Source organism: Rhinoderma darwinii, chromosome 3 (genome assembly GCF_050947455.1).
Source record: "Rhinoderma darwinii isolate aRhiDar2 chromosome 3, aRhiDar2.hap1, whole genome shotgun sequence".
Classification (NCBI taxonomy): domain Eukaryota; kingdom Metazoa; phylum Chordata; class Amphibia; order Anura; family Rhinodermatidae; genus Rhinoderma; species Rhinoderma darwinii.
Window position 1 is genome coordinate 155,978,369 of NC_134689.1, and position 19,997 is coordinate 155,998,365.

The 19,997-nt window shown below is 42.5% G+C and overlaps 1 protein-coding gene across 2 annotated transcripts in view; it reads left to right on the forward strand.

Annotated features, from left to right (window-relative positions):
* CPM (carboxypeptidase M) overlaps positions 1 to 19,997 on the forward strand; it is a 94,355-nt gene that overhangs the window by 7,994 nt on the left and 66,364 nt on the right. The window lies entirely within an intron of this gene.

Genomic DNA, 19,997 nt, shown 5'->3' on the forward strand with positions numbered 1-19,997 from the left:
TGTTTTATGCCCGCGGGCTCAAAGGCCCACGGGCGAAAAACGGCGCTATAATTGCCGCGAAAATCGGCGTGCAGGGAGAGAAATATCTGCCTCAAAGTTCCAAACGGAATTTTGAGGCAGATATTCCTCCCCCAAAATACTCCGTGTGAATATAGCCTAAGGGGTGTATGTGTTGTTGTTTCTTTTTTGCTTTATTTGTATTTTATAATTTTTTTTTTTTACTTATTATAGTATATATAATACAAGACCTCTGGAATATTCACAACATAGGCAGATTTAAAACACAGGACTACGTGCTGTACATCATTGCGGGTCTGGTTTCTGAAACCCCTGTCGATCAACTGTTATTGACAGGAAAAGATGTGGCTGGCAATATATTTCTCTTGCATGTTGTATTACATGTTGTATTACTCTTTGTTAGTGCCCTGTCTCTCTGGCTAATAGTTTCCGAGCAGAAGACCCCCTCTATAATGTCCATATGTTCTTGTGAATCAGAAGATATCCATGGTTATCACGCTTTGCACTGGTGATAATGGTTGGAGGTATACTATCCTTGCAAGTGGTATAAGTCTATATAGTACAAGTTGAGAAAATGAGAAAACAGTGATAATGTATATGAACGTCCTATGTCGTGACGTAAACAGCAGATAGTACAGTTACAAGAATTTTTTTTTTTTTACTGACATCAAGCCATTGTGTTCTCATACAAGATGGCTCAGCAGTTTTTACACCAGGTAGGGAGAAACAAGGCACTGTCCAATAAAGCCGTTTTATATGCTGTATAGTTGCAATATGATCAAGGAAATGGTATAATCCTTATAATACTCCAATTACATTACCACAGCCCTTATTTACATGGCTACTCTATAAACATACTGCAGACTGGATAACGTGTCAGATATTATATCCCTGTGATCCTTTTCGTTTTACACCCCTGCATTTAGGAGTACATAGTGAAACAGGTGAAGGGTGATGTGCTGCTATGACAACGGGCTGACGTATGTGCATAAAGTTCTCTATTCACTGTCTTTTGTAAGTCAGACTTTGTGTAGTGTACACAATGACACTAACGCAATTAACTGACTATATAATATATTTTGCGTTTTGAGATAGTTATTCTCTTTGAACAAGTTCCTATGTGATTTTCCTAAGGCTAGTGCTACACGGCGACTTTGACCACGACATAGATACTGATGGTGACACACACAGGTAATGAAAGGGAATGTGGTTACTTTGCGACCCGCAAGTTGCTTGCAATGCCATCACATTGGCATAACATATATATTCAAACCTGTGAGCACTTTGTATTCTCACACTGTTTAACCCCTTCCCGCTCAGCTCAGTACTATTACGTCAGCAGGCTATCACAACTCAGTGTGCAGGGACCGATCGCGGTGGTCCCCTGTGATTAACCACTTAGAAGCCGCGTTCAATAGTGATCGCAGCTTCTTAGGGGTTAAAGCACCATCAACGTCCCGCGACATAATCGCGGCCGCCGATGGTTGCTATGGCAGCCGGAGGCCTAACAATGGCCTCCGGCTATGCCATCTACGGAAGCCTAGTGGGTCCTGACAAAGTCAGGACCCACTATGCTTGCTGTCAGCGAGTAGCCGACAGCTCTAATACACTGCACTACGCATGTTGTGCAGTGTATTAGAATTGCAATCAGGGCCTCCTGCCCTCAAGTCCCCTAGTGGGACAAAAAAAAAATGAAAAAAAAGTTGTACAAAAATAAAAGTTTAAAAATTATAAAAGTAAAAATCCCCCTTTTTCCCATATCAGTCTTTATTATTACAAAAAATAATAAATAAACTATACATAATTGGTATCGCCGCGACCATAACGGCCTGAACTACAAAACTTTTTCGTTATTTATCCTGCACGGTGCACGCTGTAAAAGAAAATAATAATAAACCATACCAGAATTTCAATTTTTTTGGTCACTTCACCTACCAAAATATGGAATTAAAAGAGATCAAAAAGTGGCATGTATCCAAAAATGGTAATGATCAAAACTACAGTTCGTTACGCAATAAACTAACACTTGAAGGAAAAATAAAAAAATTATGGCTCTTAGAATAAGGCAACGCAAAAAGTAAATTATTTTTTATAAAAAGTACTTTATTGTGCAAACACCATAAGACATAAAACACCTATAAACATTTGGTATCAACGTAATTGTGTCGCCCCGCAAAATAAAGTGAATATGTCATTTATAGCGCACGGTGAGCGTTGTAAAAAAAAAGAAGAAACAATAGTAGAATTGCTGTCTTTTAGTCACCACGCCTCTTAAAAAATAGAATAAAAACTGATCAAAAAGTCGCAGAACCCCATGAAAACTACAATGAATTCCTCAAAGGGTCTAGTTTTCATAATGGGGTCACTTTTGAGGGGTTTCCCTTGTACTGGTTCCTTAGAAGCTCTGCAAATGCGACATGGCGCCCAAAAACCAATCCAGCAAAATCTACATGCCAAATAGCGCTCCTGCCTTTCTGAGCCCTGCCGTTTGTTCAACCAGCAGTTTATGACCGTATGTGGGATATTGTCGTAATCGGGAGAAATTGCTTTCAAAGGTTGCGGTGCTTTTTCTCCTTTATTCCTTGTAAAATGTAAAAATTTGTACCTTTTATCAGAAAAATATGTGAATTTCAATTGCACAGCCTTAGGTCACACGCTTAACAAAAAAAGGCTGTAAAATATGGGGCTGTTTTCAAGGGAAAACAGCCTCTGATTTTCAGCCGTTTTTTATGCATCAAGCTTTTTTTGATGCATTTTTTACGGCCTTTTTTGGAACTGTTTTTCTATTGAGACAATGAAAAGCGGCTCGTGGGAACGAAACACAGTTTTTCCCACTGAAATCAATGGGCAAATGTTTGGAGGTGTTCAGCCTCCATATTTTTAGCCGTTTTTCAGGGGCGTTTGAACCGTTAAGCCGTCTGAACATACCCTAATTCCACAAAATGCAGAAAAATAAAAGAATGTTCAAAAAAACCATGCAAAACAATAAAGTAGACATATGGGAAATGTTAATTATTAACTATTTTGTGTGGTATTACTATCTGTCTTACAAGCAGATACATTTAAGTTCAGGAAAATGCAAATTTTTCCAAATTTTCTCAACATTTTGTTGTTTTTCACAATTAAACACTAAATATATCGACCAAATTTTACCACTAACATAAAGTCCAATGTATCACGAGAAAACAATCTCAGAATCGCTTGGATAGGTATAAGCATTCTAGAGTTACTGCCACATAAATTAACACGTCAGATTTGAAAAATGGTCTCTGAGCCTTAAGGCCCAAACTGGGCTGCTTCATTAAGGGGTTAAGTGAAGGCCTTGTTCATGCAGTGCAATTTTAGTGAAATTTTCCTGTGCTTTTTTTATTTAGGCAAATCTAGGAGTGGTTCCTAATCAAACAAAAAAGAAAGACATATATGCTTTTTTTTTAAAAAATCCAGTTGCAGTTTTGGCAAAAAAATAACCCCAAAACGGTATCAAAACTGTGTAAACAAGGTCTTAGGCCTCATTTACACGAGCGTGTGTGTTTTGCGCACACAAAAAACGCGACGTTTTGCGTGCGCAAAAGGCACTTAACGGCTCCGTGTGTCATCACCATATGATGCGCGGCTGCGTGATTTTCGCGCAGCCGCCATCATTATGACACTCCGTTTGGATGTTTGTAAACAGAAAAGCACGTGGTGCTTTGCTGTTTTCATTCATCCTTTTCACTGCTGTTGCGCGAATCACGCTGTTCGCACGGAAGTGCTTCCGTGTGACATGCGTGGTTTTCACGCATTCTTTGACTTTAATGGGTGCGTGATGTGCGAAGGCAGGCAGTCCTCTCTGGTTCCCTTAAAGGGTAACTAAACATTCAACAAACTTCTGACATGTCATAGAGACATGTCAGAAGTTTTGATTGGTGGGAGTCCAAGCACTGAGACCCCCACCAATATCTAAAACGAAGCGGCAGAAGTGCTCGTGTGAGCACTCAGCCGCTTTGTTTCTGTTCAACTTTTGCCGGAAATCAATGTAGCGGAGTACGCGCTTAATAGAGCGTCTATGAGCCCATACTCTGCTACATCGGCTTTCCTGGAAAAAGATTAACAGAAACTAAGCGGCTGAGCTCACACGAACACTTCTGCCGCTTCGTTTTAGTGATTGGTAGTGGTCTCAGTGCTTTGACCCCCATCAATCAAAACTTCTGACATGTCACTATGACATGTCAGAAGTTTGTTGAATGTTTAGTTGCCCTTTAGAATAAGGTTATGTTCACACAAAGTTTTCTGCAGGATTCCATCTGGAATTTTGAGGCAGATTTTGATCTGCCTGCACGCCGTGTGCGGCGTTTTTTGCGGCGTTTTTCGCCCGCGGCCATTGAGCTCCGCGGGCAAAAACCGCCAAAGTACGCTTTTTCTGCCTCCCATGTCAATGGGAGGTCAGAGACGTAAACGCCCGAAGATAGGGCATGTCGCTTCTTTTTCCCGCAAAATGTTTTTTCCGCTCGCCAGAAAAAACGGCCTCCACCTACCATTGAAATCAATGGGAGGCATTTTTGGCGCGTTTTCCATCGAGGTTTTCACGTAAAAAAAACGCATAAAAAATCTCTGTGTGAACTGGCTCTAACAGTCGGTTTGTCTGTTTGTTTGTAAAGCCTCATAATAAATGTGTCGTATTTTTTGTCCAGGCCGTGCGCCACAATTGTGGCACAATGACCGCAGCCATACATTCCTCCCCCCTTCAGTCCAAAAAATAAAACACACATAGTCACTCCAGCGCTCCTCTCCAGCTCCTTCATCACTCCAGCACCGTTAGGGTATGTGCACACACACTAATTACGTCCATAATTGACGGACGTATTTCGGCCGCAAGTAGTGGACCGAACTCAGTGCAGGGAGCCGGGCTCCTAGCATCATACATATGTACGATGCTAGGAGTCCCTGCCTCTCCGTGGAACTACTGTCCCGTACTGAAAACAGGATTACAGTACGGGACAGTTGTCCTGCAGAGAGGCAGGGACTCCTAGCATCGTATATAACTATGATGCTAGGAGCCCGGCTCCCTGCACTGTGTTCGGTCCGGTACTTGCGGCCGAAATACGTCCGTAAATTACGGACGTAATTAGTGTGTGTGCACATACCCTTAATACAAGGACATGACGCCGAGCAGTGTCAGGTCTCCATATGCAACGCAACATTTCAACATCAATTGTGCTGTGTTGCATACAACGTCCTGACACTGCTCACCTTCTAGTGGTGGCCATCCAGCATCTCGTCTTTTTAATCTACAGTGTATCGTGCAAGGGATTCGGAGCTCTGTATTAGCTCACGTCCCTAAAAATATATATTCTGAAAGTGATCAGCACAGAATTTTGAACTTCGATAAGAACAAAATCACTTTAAGGAAAGAATATAGAAAAATATTGAAATATATTGAAATTTCCAAATGCAAAATGATGTAGACACAGCTACATATCACTGGTAAAAATATCTTTACACTCCAGGTATAATGTTAGATACATACCTGTTTTTTGTTCCTTTGTAACACGATTTCTTTTTAGTTATTTATGTTATTGTCAGTAGCAGATCTGCCCAGAATGGAAATACCACATGAACTAAGTAGCTGAAATGGTTGTCACAAAATCAAAGGCAAAATACAGGTGAATGTCAATTAACAATATATTTAGAGTATAAATGTAGCCTAACCGTCAAAACAATGATATTGTGGGGTTTCAAAGCAGGAAAATATAACTTACAGAGCTGTAAAGAAGGTGGTTTAATGAAAGCCTGTCGTGCGAGAACAACGGTGTACTAAAAGGCAAACACCTTACATAATTGATGTGACAAGATGGCATTTTGTTTACTGGGCGACAAAGGATTGAGACTTTATCTTAAAGGCTATGTACATCTTTAAAAGCAATTAAAAAAAAAAACTATTTGTGTTTTAAATCACTTTTTTATTTGAATTTTCTTAGTTTTTTTTTCCTTTTATCGATAGAGCTTCTATGTTTTCTGTATACATAGAAGCTGTATCGTTCTCTCCCAGCTGGATGTACCTAATATCGATCACATCTAAGTTCATAACTTAAGATATTAGCTCAATTCTTTGTATCAGAAACATTCAGAACACGCTTTCAGCCGAGCCGTCAGTTCAGCTGAACTGACAGAATCAGCTGAGAGATAACGGTACAGATTTTATGTATACAGGATACATAGAAGCTGTATTGTAAAAGATAAAACATTACAAAATTCCATAAAAACACAAATCACATTGAATTAATAACAAAAATGTTTTTCATTCACAGGGTACAAAGCATTTAACCCCTTAACGACCGCCCACCGTCTTTTGACGGCAGGCGGTGCATGTGTCTTTTGGCGTCGCTGTATAAGAGGCTGATAAGCGCTCCTGTCCTAAATAAATAAATAAAAAAATGTCCCCAAAAAAAGTTAGTCTTTTGCATTAAATATATTTTATTGCCCCTTCACTAAATAAAAACAAAAGATACACATATTATGTATCTAAACGACCGTAACAGCCTGAAGAATTAATCGAATGGGTTATTTAGCGATACAAAATAAACAAGAAAAACTATGCTGAGAATCGCTTTTCCCTATATTCACGTCGTGAAAATATTTTTTTTCTACCTACAAACTGAAAAAAAACAATACAATTTCTCCCACATAAAACAAGGCATTATACGGCCACGTCAATGAAAAAATAAAAAAGTTATGGCTGCTGAAATGCAGAGAGGTAAAAACTCAAAAATGTAGCTGGTCATTAAGACCTTTTCAGGCCCGGTCATTAAGGGGTTAAGCCATCCTTAGTAAAGACAGTTAGGGTATGTTCACACGCAAACTCAAAAACGTCTGAAACTATGGAGCTGTTTTCAAGGGAAAACAGCTCCTGATTTTCAGACGTTTTTTAAGCCACTCGTGATTTTCGCTGCGTTTTTTGCTGCGTTTTTTATGGCCGTTTTTGGAGCTGTTTTCAATAGTCAATGAAAATGGCCACGTAAAAAAACGGCCCATCGGAACAGAACAACATTTTTCCCATTACAATCAATGGGCAGATGTTTGGAGGTGTTCTGCTTCCGATTTTTCGGCTGAAAATATCCCGTGTGAACATACCCTTAGGCTGGGTTCACACAACCTATTTTCAGACGTAAACGAGGCGTATTATGCCTCGTTTTACATCTGAAAATAGGGCTACAATACGTCGTCAAACATCTGCCCATTAATTTCAATGGGTTTGCCGACGTACTGTGCAGACGACCTGTCATTTACGCATCGTCGTTTGACAGCTGTCAAACGACGATGCGTAAAAATACAGTCTCGTCAAAAGAAGTGCAAGACACTTCTTTCAGACGTAATTTGAGCCATTCTTCATTGAACTCAATGAAGAGCAGCTCAAAATTTATGGCGGTCATAGAAGCCTCGCAAAATGCGAGGAGGAGCAATTACGGCTGAAACGAGGCAGCTGTTTTCTCCTGAAAACAGTCTGTCATTTCAGCCGTAAAAGCCTCTCATCGTGTGCACATACCCTTAGGGGTAAAAAGGAAAACAGGCTTCCAAATAAAGATAAGTTCTCACAGGATTGAATGTGCCTCCGTCATAAAAACTACAAATGTATTTATTTAATCAAAGGGAACAGTCCTGAAAAAGATGACATCTTTTGCCAGGCACGGACATCGTTCCAAAAAGGGAGTACTATAGTCTTTGGTGTGATCAAGAGTTATGAAAGAGCTTGAACAACCAGTGTGTAGAGTTAGGCCATGTTCACATCTGCGTTGGAGGCTCTGTTAGGTGCCTCCGTCGCAGATCCAACAGGGATTACCGGAAAAAATAGCGCAACATGCTGCACTATTATTTCCGGTAAAATCACGGACACCCTGATGGAAAGCTGACGGAACCCATTAAACTTTGCTTCCGTTCTTCCCTTGTTCTGCTCCTCTGACAGAGCAAAACAAAAAAACACACCAACGCAGTTGTGAACATAGCCTTAGGCTGGGTTCACACGTGGCGGAATTTCACTTAAATTCCGCTGCGGACACTCCGCAGCGTTAATCCGCAGCGGAGCCGTTTCTGCATTGACTTCCACTTCTATTTAGAAGTGTTCGTTTAGACGATGCGTAACATTCCGCTGCGGAGCATAGGCTGCGGAGCGGAATTTGGTGTCCGCAGCATGCTCTGTCTGTTGCGGAGCAGTGGCGGACTCATGGCGGAATTTCTCCATTGACTTCAATGGAGATTCTAAGTTCCGCAATGAAGTCCGCAGCTGTCATGCACATGTTATGTGTGCTGCGGATGCGTCTTGCTTTTTTGCCATGACATTTCTTCATTCTGGCTGGACCTATGTATTTCTAGGTCTACAGCCAGACTGAGGAAGTCAATGGGGCTCCCGTAATGACGGGAGCGTTGCTAGGAGACGTCTGTAAATAGTCACTGTCCAGGGTGCTGAAAGAGTTAAGCGATCGGCAGTAACTGTTTCTGCACCCTGGACAGTGACTACCGATCCCAATATACAGCAACCTGTAAAAAAATATAAGTTCATACTTACCGAGAACTCCCTGCTTCTGTCTCCAGTCCGGCCTCCCAGGATGACGTTTCAGTCTAAGTGACGGCTGCAGCCAATCACAGGCCAAGCACAGGCTGCAGCGGTCACATGGACTGGCGCGTCATCCAGGGAGGTCGGGCTGGATGCCGAAAGAGGGACGCGTCACCAAGACAACGGCCGGTAAGTATGAAATTCGTTTACTTTCACTAGGGAAAGTGCTGGCCCTTCTCTCTATCCTGCACTGATAGGGAGAAGGGAAGCACTTTTCCCGCAGTCCGCAGCAGCTAGTCCGCATCAATTTTCTGCACATTTTGTGCAGATCCGCAGCCGTAATCCGCAACCCGGATTAGGTGCGGCATTGATGCGGACAGTTGCGGAGGAAATCCGCCACGTGTGGTCATGCCCTTAAGTGGGTTTTACGCTGGGCAATTATCGGGCAAACACTAGTTCATCTGCTGATTGTATCGTTTTAAATAAGTAAAATATTATCGTTGTCGGCAGCACAACACAGCTGCCGACATGATAATAATGTATGGGGACGAGCGATCGGAGTAACGACCGCTCGTCCCCATACATAGCTCTTCCCCATACATACCTCCTTGTGACAGGAGCAGACGAGCGCCGATCAACGAGCTGTCTTGTTGATCGGCGCTCGCTGCACAGGCAAAAATTAGCCGGTGTAAAAGGGCCTTTACACAGAATAATTTGCAGATGCCGTCAATAATCAGTAAATGGCTCTCCTTTTGTACTTTAAAAGCGGAAGGACCTGGAGCCATTTAGGTGCACTAAACATGCATAGTCTGCCGTTAGAATAATGTGGCCGATTTATTATTACTGTCTTAGGCCTCATTTACACGAGCGTATTATACGCGCGTGCGACGCGCGTGCTTTTCACGCGTGTCGTACGCACCTATAATAGTCTATGGGGCTGTTTAGACGATGCGTGAATTTTGCGCAGCGTGAGTGCGTTGCGTAAAACTCACGACATGTTCTATATTCTTGCGTTTTTCACGCAACACGCACCCATTGACTTCAATGGGTGCGTGAAAACAACGCATGCCACACTGACGGTCCTGCGTTGCATGCGCGAAAATCACGCAAGAGCTGTCAAACTCCTGAATGTAAACAGAAAAGCACCACGTGCTTTTCTGGTTACAAACATCCAAACGGAGTGTCAAATTAGAGATGAGCGCACCGAACTTCACCGGGTTCGGCAAAACTCGTTTTGACCGAAACCGGTAAAAAATGTTCGGGTACGCGACGTCAGGAGACAGTCTCTGTCCACGGTGCTGAAAGCGTTAAACTGGTTCAGCACCATGGACAGTGACTTCCGCTCCGAAAATCCATGAACCTGTAAAAAAAAAAAGACGTTCTGACTTACCGATAACTCCGGTCCGACCTCCCGGGATGACAGTTAAGTCCAAGTGACAGCTGCAGCCAATCACAGGCCAAGCACAGGCTGCAGCCAATCACAGGCTGCAGCGGTCTCATGGACTGCGGCGTCATCCTGGGAGGTGGGGCCGGATGACGAGAGAGGGACGCGTCACCAAGGCAACGGCCGGGAGACCGGACTGGAGGAAGCAGGCAGTTCATGGTAAGTTTGAACATCTTTTTTTATTCACAGGTTGGTGTATATTGTGATCGGCATTCACTGTCGAGGGTGCTGAAAGAGTTACTGCCGATCAGTTAGCTCTTTCAGCACCTTGGACAGTGACGGGCGTCGACTAGCCTCATCTCTATGATGGCGGCTGCGCGAAAATCACGCAGCCGCGCATCATACACGGATGACACATGGAGCTGCCAAGTGCCTTTTGCGCGCGCAAAACGCAGCGTTTTTTGCGCGCGCAAAACGCACACGCTCGTGTAAATGAGGCCTTAAACTTAGACAGATTAAAACTAGACCAGACAGGCAGTAGATGCACCAAGTAGATGAAAGATAAATTTGGCACATTTTGCTAGACATGTTAGACGCTTTTCTCTTACTTACGCCACCTCATTTTGTGTTGCAATTTTGATGCATTATAAGACATGCCCCCTTTTGGCTAAGTCACTCCCCTTTTCTAGCTACTTTTCAAAACCATCTAGTAAGGCACAAAAAGTGTCTAAAACAAATAATAAATCTAGCCCCAGGAATGTACGCCAGTTTTTGGGCGCAAATTAAGTCAGAGTTCCGACGCAATTTGGCATAGTAAATCTTAAGTTGTTCTAATTTTCCTCGTAGTGCAGTATTTAATCGCTATATTTTATATCTATCTTCTTCCTGATTTCTCCTATTAAAGTAGTAGAAAACCTGTAAACTCTTCGTGCATTGTTTCCAAGATGTATTTGACCTGCCATGTCCTAATCAGATATTGTCTGAGGTGCTGTTCCTCGATTTTGCTGGTTTTAAACGTAGATTGAAAAAACGCCAACTAGGAGCAGAACAGGTCAGGGGTCAACATTGCTTAATCTATTTTAAGGTACATAGTCATATGTCAATATGGAGGAGCTTGAACAACCAGTGTGTAGAGTAAGGCCCTGTTCACATCTGCCTCCGTCGCAGATACCTAAAATCATGTTTATGTCATTAAAATATCTTTAGAACTGTCATTAATGGACTTCGATCAATGCGGACAGATATGTTTACATGGTTGTTCCGTTATTAAGTTGTGGATTTGTTACCATACCATGAATGCGAAAGCAGGGCTTTGATGTGCTCAAGTCACCAGGCTAGGCTTCGTTCACATCTGCGCTGGGGTCCCGTTCTGACGTCCCGTCTGAGCTTTCCGTCAGAATGGAAACCATGGGCACCGGATCCGTCACCACTGAAATCACTGATGGAAACGGAAACCTCTGGTTTCCGTTCGTGTCCGTTTGTGTCTGTTCACAGGGTCCCGTTCTGACGGAAAGCTCCGACGGAATGTCAGAACGGGACCCCAACGCAGATGTGAACGAAGCGTTTTTGTGGAATTATTTTTACTGTCCCCAGGGTTAGTTGGATCAGAGGACTGCAGGCTTGGGTCCAACACAGCCCCGCTTGTGCATACCAAGTAGAAGGTAACCTCACAAACCCGCAACTTCACATAACAACCATTTTATTTTATTTTTTATGTTAGCACCAACATATTCTGATAATGACAGTTCTAAAGATATTTTAATGACGTAAACATGATTTTAGAAATGTATTGGAAACATAATGTGTTATGCAACTATTGTTATGCAATGACTTATGTAAATGAAAAAAAGATTATGACCCCTGACCTGTTCTGCTCCTATTTGGCATTTTGTTTCAATAATTTCAGGCTTATAAAACCACCAATTGGAGCCAAACCATTAAGGCTGTGTTCACACAGAGTTTTTTTGCAGGAGGAAAATTCCTCCTGCAAAAACTGCTCCAGACGTTTTTTGCACAGTGGTTTGACAAACTCGTCAAAACACTCGTCAGGGCGTTTTTTTCCCCTCTTTCTGACTGATTGAAATGGGGTTTTGGAGGCGGAAACTGCCTCAAGATGGGTCATGACGCTTCTTTTTACCGCAACGCGTTTTTTTTACTCGCGGTAAAAAACCTCGTCCATCTCCCATTGAAATCAATGGGAGGCATTTTCGGGTGGTTTTTGATGAGTTTTGCGGCGCGGTTTCCGCGTCAAAAAACTCGTCAAAAACTCTGTGTGAACAGGGCCTTATATATCTTTTAGCCTGATGAAGAAACCGGTCCGGTTTCTAAACGTGTTGCCTTTTAAAACACAAAATAAAACAAATGGATTTTATATATTAACGCTTCCAGCGCCTGGAACAATATCTGTTTTTTTTTTTCCTCCAACTTCTCTAACCTACACAGAAGGGTCCTATTGGTCCCAGAACGGATTAAAAGCTGCAGCTCAACGTCACAGATAAACGCTCTAGGATGTTGTGCTCCTAGCACAACGCCTTCAGGTTAGCATAACTATTTTGCAATATAAACATGGAAAAAAAACTATTGGATGATGCACTGTGTGCCGTGTGTCTCGGTTTCCTTTTCTGCTATTGTTGTTCCCAATAACAACTTCTGCTATTTCCCTATAACAACTTCCCTGTTTAGTTTCCAATTATGCACAAAAGACCCAAGGGTGTGATTATAGGACTAAGGCCTCGTTTACACGAGCGTGATAAACGTGCGCGCGTGTCGTACGCACCTATATTAGTCTATGGGGGCATGCAGACAGTCCGTGAGTTTTGCTCAGCGTGAGTCCGCTGAAAAAAACTCACGACATGTCCTATCTTTGTGCGCTGTTCGCGCATCACGCACCCATTGATGTCAATAGGTGCGTGAAAACCACGCATGCCGCACGGAAGCACTTCCGTGCGAACTGTGTGATTCGCGCAACAGCTGTCAAACTCTGAATGTAAACAGAAAAGCACTACGTGCTTTTCTGTTTACAAACATCCAAACGGAGTGTCATAATGATGACGCACACGCTCGTGTAAACCAGGCCTTACATACACAAGACTAACGAACATACAGAGAGGTGGACCCACATCGAGCTTCCAGGTGTATTTGTACATTCACCTTTTCCTGATACGGCACCTAAGCCCCATTCACTTCCAGCAATTGCTACTCCCCCTGCGTTTTTCTGATTGTGGGGGTTCTTCGGGTTGGATTCCACCAATCACACATTAATGGACTATTCTAAGGGGAGATTCACACGAACGTTGCGTTTTTGCGCGCGCAAACAACGCAGCGTTTTGCGAGCGCAAAAACCATTTGACAGCTGCGTGTGTCATGCGTGTCTGATGCGCGGCTGCGTGATTTTCGCGCAGCCGGCATCATAGAGATGAGGCTTGTCAACGCCCGTCACTGTCCAAGGTGCTGAAAGAGCTAAATCTTTCAGCACCCTCGACAGTGAATGCCGAACACAACAGCGAAAAACCTGTAAAAAAAAAAGATAAAGTTCCTACTTACCGAGAACTTCCCGGCCGTTGCCTTGGTGACGCGTCCTTGGTGACGCGTCCTTGGTGACGCGCCTCTCTTGACATCGGGCCCCACCTCCCTGGATGACGCAGCAGTCCAAGTGACCGCTGCAGCCTGTGATTGGCTGCAGCCTGTGCTTGGCCTGTGATTGGCTGGAGCTGTCACTTGAACTGAAGTGTCATCCCGGGAGGTCGGACTGCAGGAAGGAGACAGGAGTAATCGGTAAGTTAGAACTTCGTTTTTTTTTTACAGGTTAATGTATTTTGGGATCGCTAGTCACTGTCCATGGTGCTGAAACAGTTTAACTCTTTCAGCACCATGGACAGTGACTATCTCCTGACGTCGCGTACCGATAATTTTTTTGCCGGGATCGGCCAAAACGAGTTTGGCCGAACCCGGTGAAGTTCGGTACGCTTGTCCGGCTTCGCTCATCGCAAAGACACTCCGTTTGGATGTTCGGAAACAGAAAAGCACGTGGTGCTTTTCGGTTTTCATTCATCCTTTTCACTGCTGTTGCGCGAATCACGCTCGTCCCACGGAAGTGCTTCCGTGTGGTGCGCGTGATTTTCACGCACCCATTGACTTCAATGGGTGCGTGATGCGCGAAATACGCAGAGTTATTGAACCTGTCGCGCTTTTTGCGCAGCAGACAAACGCTGCGCAAAAAGCACGGACTGTCTGTACTGCCCCATAGACTTGTATTGGTCCATGCGTGCCGCGTGAAAACCACGCGGCCCGCACGGACCGAATACACGCTCGTGTGAATCCCCCCTAACGAACATACAGAGAGGTGGACCCACATCGAGCTTCCAGGTGTATTTGTACATTCACCTTTTCCTGATACGGCACCTAAGCCCCATTCACTTCCAGCAATTGCTACTCCCCCTGCGTTTTTCTGATTGTGGGGGTTCTTCGGGTTGGATTCCACCAATCACACATTAATGGACTATTCTAAGGATAGGTCATCAATATGTATACCTTAAAAAAACATTTTAAGAGGATATCTCATGAATCATTTTCATACCAAAAATACCAGCAATGCAGTTAATAGCTGTTTTAAAGTAATTTCAGTATTTCAAGGATAAAAAATACATTTTTATCATTTTTTGTGTCCCCCTTGGTGCTGCTGCTGTGCTGCTGGGGGAGGGGCTCTCAGCAGAATCAGTGTCCTTCCCCCTTTAGGAGCTGACCGTATGGTGCCTTCTTAGTATCCATGCAGAAGGAGTGTCCTCAGCTATACTGACATTCTTCTGCAGAGTCTGTGCTCCTTACCTGACAATCAGGACACAAAGCGGTTTCTATTGGCTGCTCTACGGTAAACAGAGGATCACTATGCAGAGACCTGGCTGTGAGGAGAGTGACTGAGCAAGTGTGTCCACCAGCAGTCAGCTCATTAGGTGGACCAGCACATTGATATATACTTTGTACATCAGATGGTGCCATACTATGTTTGAAAATGTCATAACGTCACTGGATCATTTTTTTTTTTACAGCATGTAAATAGCAAATATTGTCAAATATTGTAAAAATTATCAGCAATTAATATGTATTTAATGGTGGGACAACCCTTTTAAGTTTCCTTACAATGTATATCTTAAAGAGGCTCTGGCACCAGTTTAATACTTCTTTATCTCCTACCTAATCTAATAAACACTTTATTGTAGATAACTACTGTGTTGTTTTTTTTAAAAAAAACAACTTTTATTATTGACAAAGTTCTGATCATTTTTAGATTTATGCTAATTTTTTCTTAAAGCCCAACTGGGCGTTTTTAACCGAGTGGGCGTTGTAATGGAAAGTGTATGACGCTGACCAATCAGCGTCATACACTTCTCTTCATTCATCCCCAGCTTTATTCTCGCGAGATCACGCTGTGCTGTGACTTCCTCCCACAGTTCCTTCACGGGAGCAACGGGAGAATGACCAGACATTGCCTCCAGCCATGCCATCGCCAACGTCCTGGCACGTCCTGGTAATCGTCCTCCAGTCTCGCAAGATCACGCTGTGCTGTGAATAAAGATGGGCATGATTGAAGAGAAGTGTATGACGCTAGATAAGTAGTAACAGTATTTATCTACAATAAAGTGCTTATTAGATTAGGTAGGAGTTAGAAAAGTTTTAAACTGTTGACAGAGCCTCTTTAACAAATCCATACAACTGTTACATGGTTTGATAATTATTATTTGTTACACTGTTTGGCCTAGTTCACACAGAGTTTTTTTTGCAGGCAGAAAAAATCACTTTAAAGAGGCTCTGTCACCAGATTATCAAAGCCCTATCTCCTATTGCATGTGATCGGCGCTGCAATGTAGATAACAGTAACGTTTGTTTTTTTTTAAAAACTATAATTTTTGGCCAAGTTATGAGCAATTTTATATTTATGCAAATGAGCCTTTCTAATGGACAACTGGGCGTGTTTTCTCTTATTTCCAACTGGGCGTGTATTGTGTTTGTAACATCTGGGCGTGTATTGTGTTTGTAACATCTGGGCGTGTATTGTGTTTGTAACATCTGGGCGTGTTTACTTGTTTTACTAGCTGGGCGTTGTGAATAGAAGTGTTTGTCAGCATCATATGTCAGCATCATCCACTTCTATTCACAACGCCCAGCTAGTAAAACACAATACACGCCCAGATGTTACAAACACAATACACGCCCAGATGTTACAAACACAATACACGCCCAGATGTTACAAACACAATACACGCCCAGTTGGAAATAAGAGAAAACACGCCCAGTTGTCCATTAGAAAGGCTCATTTGCATAAATATAAAATAGCTCATAACTTGGCCAAAAATTATCGTTTTAAAAAAAAAACACGTTACTGTTATCTACATTACAGCGCCGATCACATGCAATAGGAGATAGAGATTTGATAATCTGGTGACAGAGCCTCTTTAATATTCCTTCAGATTTTGACCTGCCTGCGTTTTTTGCCCGTGGCCATCGAAGCTAAAAGCCACCCGGGAAAAAAACACCTCTACCTCCCATTAAAATCAAAGGGGGCCGTTTTCTGATTCGGTTTCAGCGTCAAAATCAGTGCCAAAAAACTCTGTGGACTGGGCCTAAAATTGTAACTAAAAACGGGAAGGTGTTGTGTATCTGTCACAGAACCTATGAGAGCTACACTTCTGGATGATAGACTTAGTGTAGTAGCTTTTTGTCCCCATGGTTTTGTGACGTTTAAGGGTTCCTGAAGGGGCGGAATTGCTCTCCTATAATATCTGCCAGTCTGAGTGTATGGCGCTGAGTTCCCTCACGATGCAGTGAACAACTTGGGAGCACGCATGTGCTATTGTCCAATGAGCGAAAAGTTGCTCTGAAAGATGCCCCCTGACGTTAGAATTTATTTAATTTCTAAGTTAGGGTATGAGCAGACACAAATTCAAAAACGTCTGAAAATACGGAGCTGTTTTCAAGGGAAAATAGCTCCTGATTTTCAGCCGTTTTTTAATCAAACTTGCGTTTTTCGCTGTGTTTTTTTATGACTGTTTTTCTATAGAGTCAATGAAAAACGGCTCCAAAATGGCTCAAGAAGTGACATGCACTTCTTTTTCGCGGGCGTTTCTTTACGCGGCCGTTTTTAAAAACGGCTGCGTAAAAAAACGCCTGCGAAAAAGAACGCCGTTTTCAAATTGAAATCAATGGGCAGATGTTTGGAGCATTCTGCTTCAGATTTTTCGGCCGTTTGCGGCACGGAAACTGGACAAAAAAAAATAAGCCGTGTGAACATGCCTTTAATGTTTGAGAGTGCGCCAAAAGTGAGGGAAAAAACAGTACACAGGCGCAAACTGTGACAGAAATCCCTGATGCACAGAGAAACAGTTTTGCATGTAAGCATGCACGCTGAAAAAAGGGCGTGCACATCTGCAAGAATCCCTATTCGCCATCTACAGGGCTGAATGCAGAGTTTCTCTAAAAATGGGCTGAAAATGCTAAATAAGAGCAGCCAGTGTGGATGGATTTCAAGAATGAATCTTCCGTTTTGAGTAAATATATCAATTACAAAATAATACAAAATCACTTGTTCTGAAAAATGATTAAAAAAATTAGTTACACTTTAAGGCCTCATGCAATGGACCGTTGCCGTTGATCGGGCCGCAAACTACAGATTCTAGTGTTCGTATTTGGGTTAGTAATGTCTCCGAGTTGCATTCGCAAACCATTCCATAGGTCCGTATTTTTAACGGCCATGTTGTTTACGTGTGTCATACGTATTTCGTGGCCTGCAAAATGTAGACAGCACACGGATAACTTACATGTATGCAAAAATTACTGATGTGTGCATGGTGCCATAGAAATGAATGGTTCAGTGTGCTAGCTGCAAAATGTTCAGATAGCACGCTGTAGAAAAATACGGTCGTGTGCATGAGCCATAAAGACGCGTAAGAGGAACCTAATTTACTTAGCTGTTTGTTACTTCTAATGTCAATAGTGTATTGTGCTATTTATGTATTGTACAGTTTGTTCAGTTTCCTCTCAGTACGCAAATGTTTAAATTCCAAAGCTGTTTACTTTTGTATTTGTATGTACATTTGTGTTACTATACATTTATGTTACTATAGTCGCAGCTGAATAAAATAAAAAACAATGGCAAATGTGGAAGCTAATTCAGTCCAACTTACAAAATCATGACATAAAGGTTACAGTGAACACATACACAGGTGCTAGTTGAGATCCCCTTTATAAAAACCTTGTTTGTTTTTTTTACCCACTCTTTTGCTATATTGTATATGCTTGAAGACAATGTAAAAAATAAATTGTATAAAGGCTAATCATATAAGTGCAAAAATATTACCAATATATGCAAAAATACCTAAGGCCCCATGCATACGACCGTGCATTTGCAGACGCATATTATCTGCCATTGCGAGCCGCAATTGTGGAAAGTCTAGAACACATAATATCCTATGGGCATATGCACACGACAGTGGTTTCCACGGTCCGTGCAGTGCCCGGAGCCCGCACCACAAAAAATATAGGACATGTGATTTTACAGACAGCAAATTGCGGACCGGACTCCATGAAGTCAATGCACATCTTGTGTGTGCATGGTCCGTGATTGGCAGGCGGCCGCGGATGACACTCCGCGACCCGTCTGTGCTGTAATCATGGACCGTGCACACAGCTACGGTTGTGTGTATGAGGCCTAAATTGGGCTCATGTACACGGCCAAGCCATGTGTGCGAAGCCTTTATGGCAGTGTACGGAGGCCATATGTCTCCCCAATGGCTTCTAAGGCCAGCAGGATACTGTTGTACTGTTGCATGTTGGTTTTCTTTTTTACTGAAGTTTCAGCCTAAAAAAGTTAAATTTCTTAGACCCAGGCTACACAGCAACAGTTGCTTTGTGGTAGTGCCCCAATGTTACCCCAACTCACTTAACCATGGCAGATTTTTTTTGTGTTTTTTTTTTTGTTGTTTTGCAATAGGAAACCATTGGTTGTATCATGGGCGTGGTAGCCCCTCAATTTTACCACAACATGCGTGTGTATGCAAGTCGCCGTATAACCAGGGCCTTATATGCAATAGTTACGTTTCAAAAGTATTGATTGAATTATTGCCTTTGAGAACAAAGTACAAAACATTACCCCTACGTAGAGGAACTCAATACACAGAAGTAAAGCAGTAGAAAGTTACATAGCAGGTGTGCAGATAAACATCTGCAATAAAATAAAAAATGAAAACTCAAACAATAAAACTAGAAAGTACGACTGTTAATATCAGACAGTGATTAAGACAACGGCATAGCAGAGAGGAAATCACAAACCTCATGTTAAAGAGGCTCTGTCACCAGATTCTCAAATCCCTATCTCCTATTGCATGTGATCGGCGCTGCAATGTAGATAACAGTAACGTTTTTTTTTTTAAAAAACGTTCATTTTTGGCCAAGTTATGAGCTATTTTATATATATGCAAATGAGGTTTGAAATGGACAACTGGGCGTTTTTTTTTCCGTTATGTCCAACTGGGCGTGTATTGTGTTTTTAACTGGGCGTGTTTACGTGTATGATGCTGACCAATCAGTGACCAGTCAGCATCATACACTCCTCTACATTGATTTACACAGCAGCGATGTGCAGCCACATAAACAGAGATTAACGTTAATCAAGTGTCCTGATAATGAATACACATGAAATCCAGCCTGGACGTCATGTGTATTCAGAATCCTGACACTGAATCTTTTCTGTGAGACTCCGGCAAGGGAAGTGAAATCTCGCGAGAATACGGAGGTAAACGAGATTTCGTTTCACTTGCTAGAAATCTCAAAGAAAAGAGTCAGATGTGTCAGGAAATCAAAACATGTCTGGACAGGTTATCAGGAGACGTGTCAATCGCACAAAGGAAAAGATTAAAACCGTATGTAATAAACATAAAAGTTTAATATCCACAACAAGATGAAATAGACCAATCAGCGATATTTCTTTTTTTTGTAGTGGAGAAACAATAGAGGGTCCTAGATAAGCGGGACCACCAATGACTGTTTTTCTGTGTACAAACACACCAAGTGCTTCTG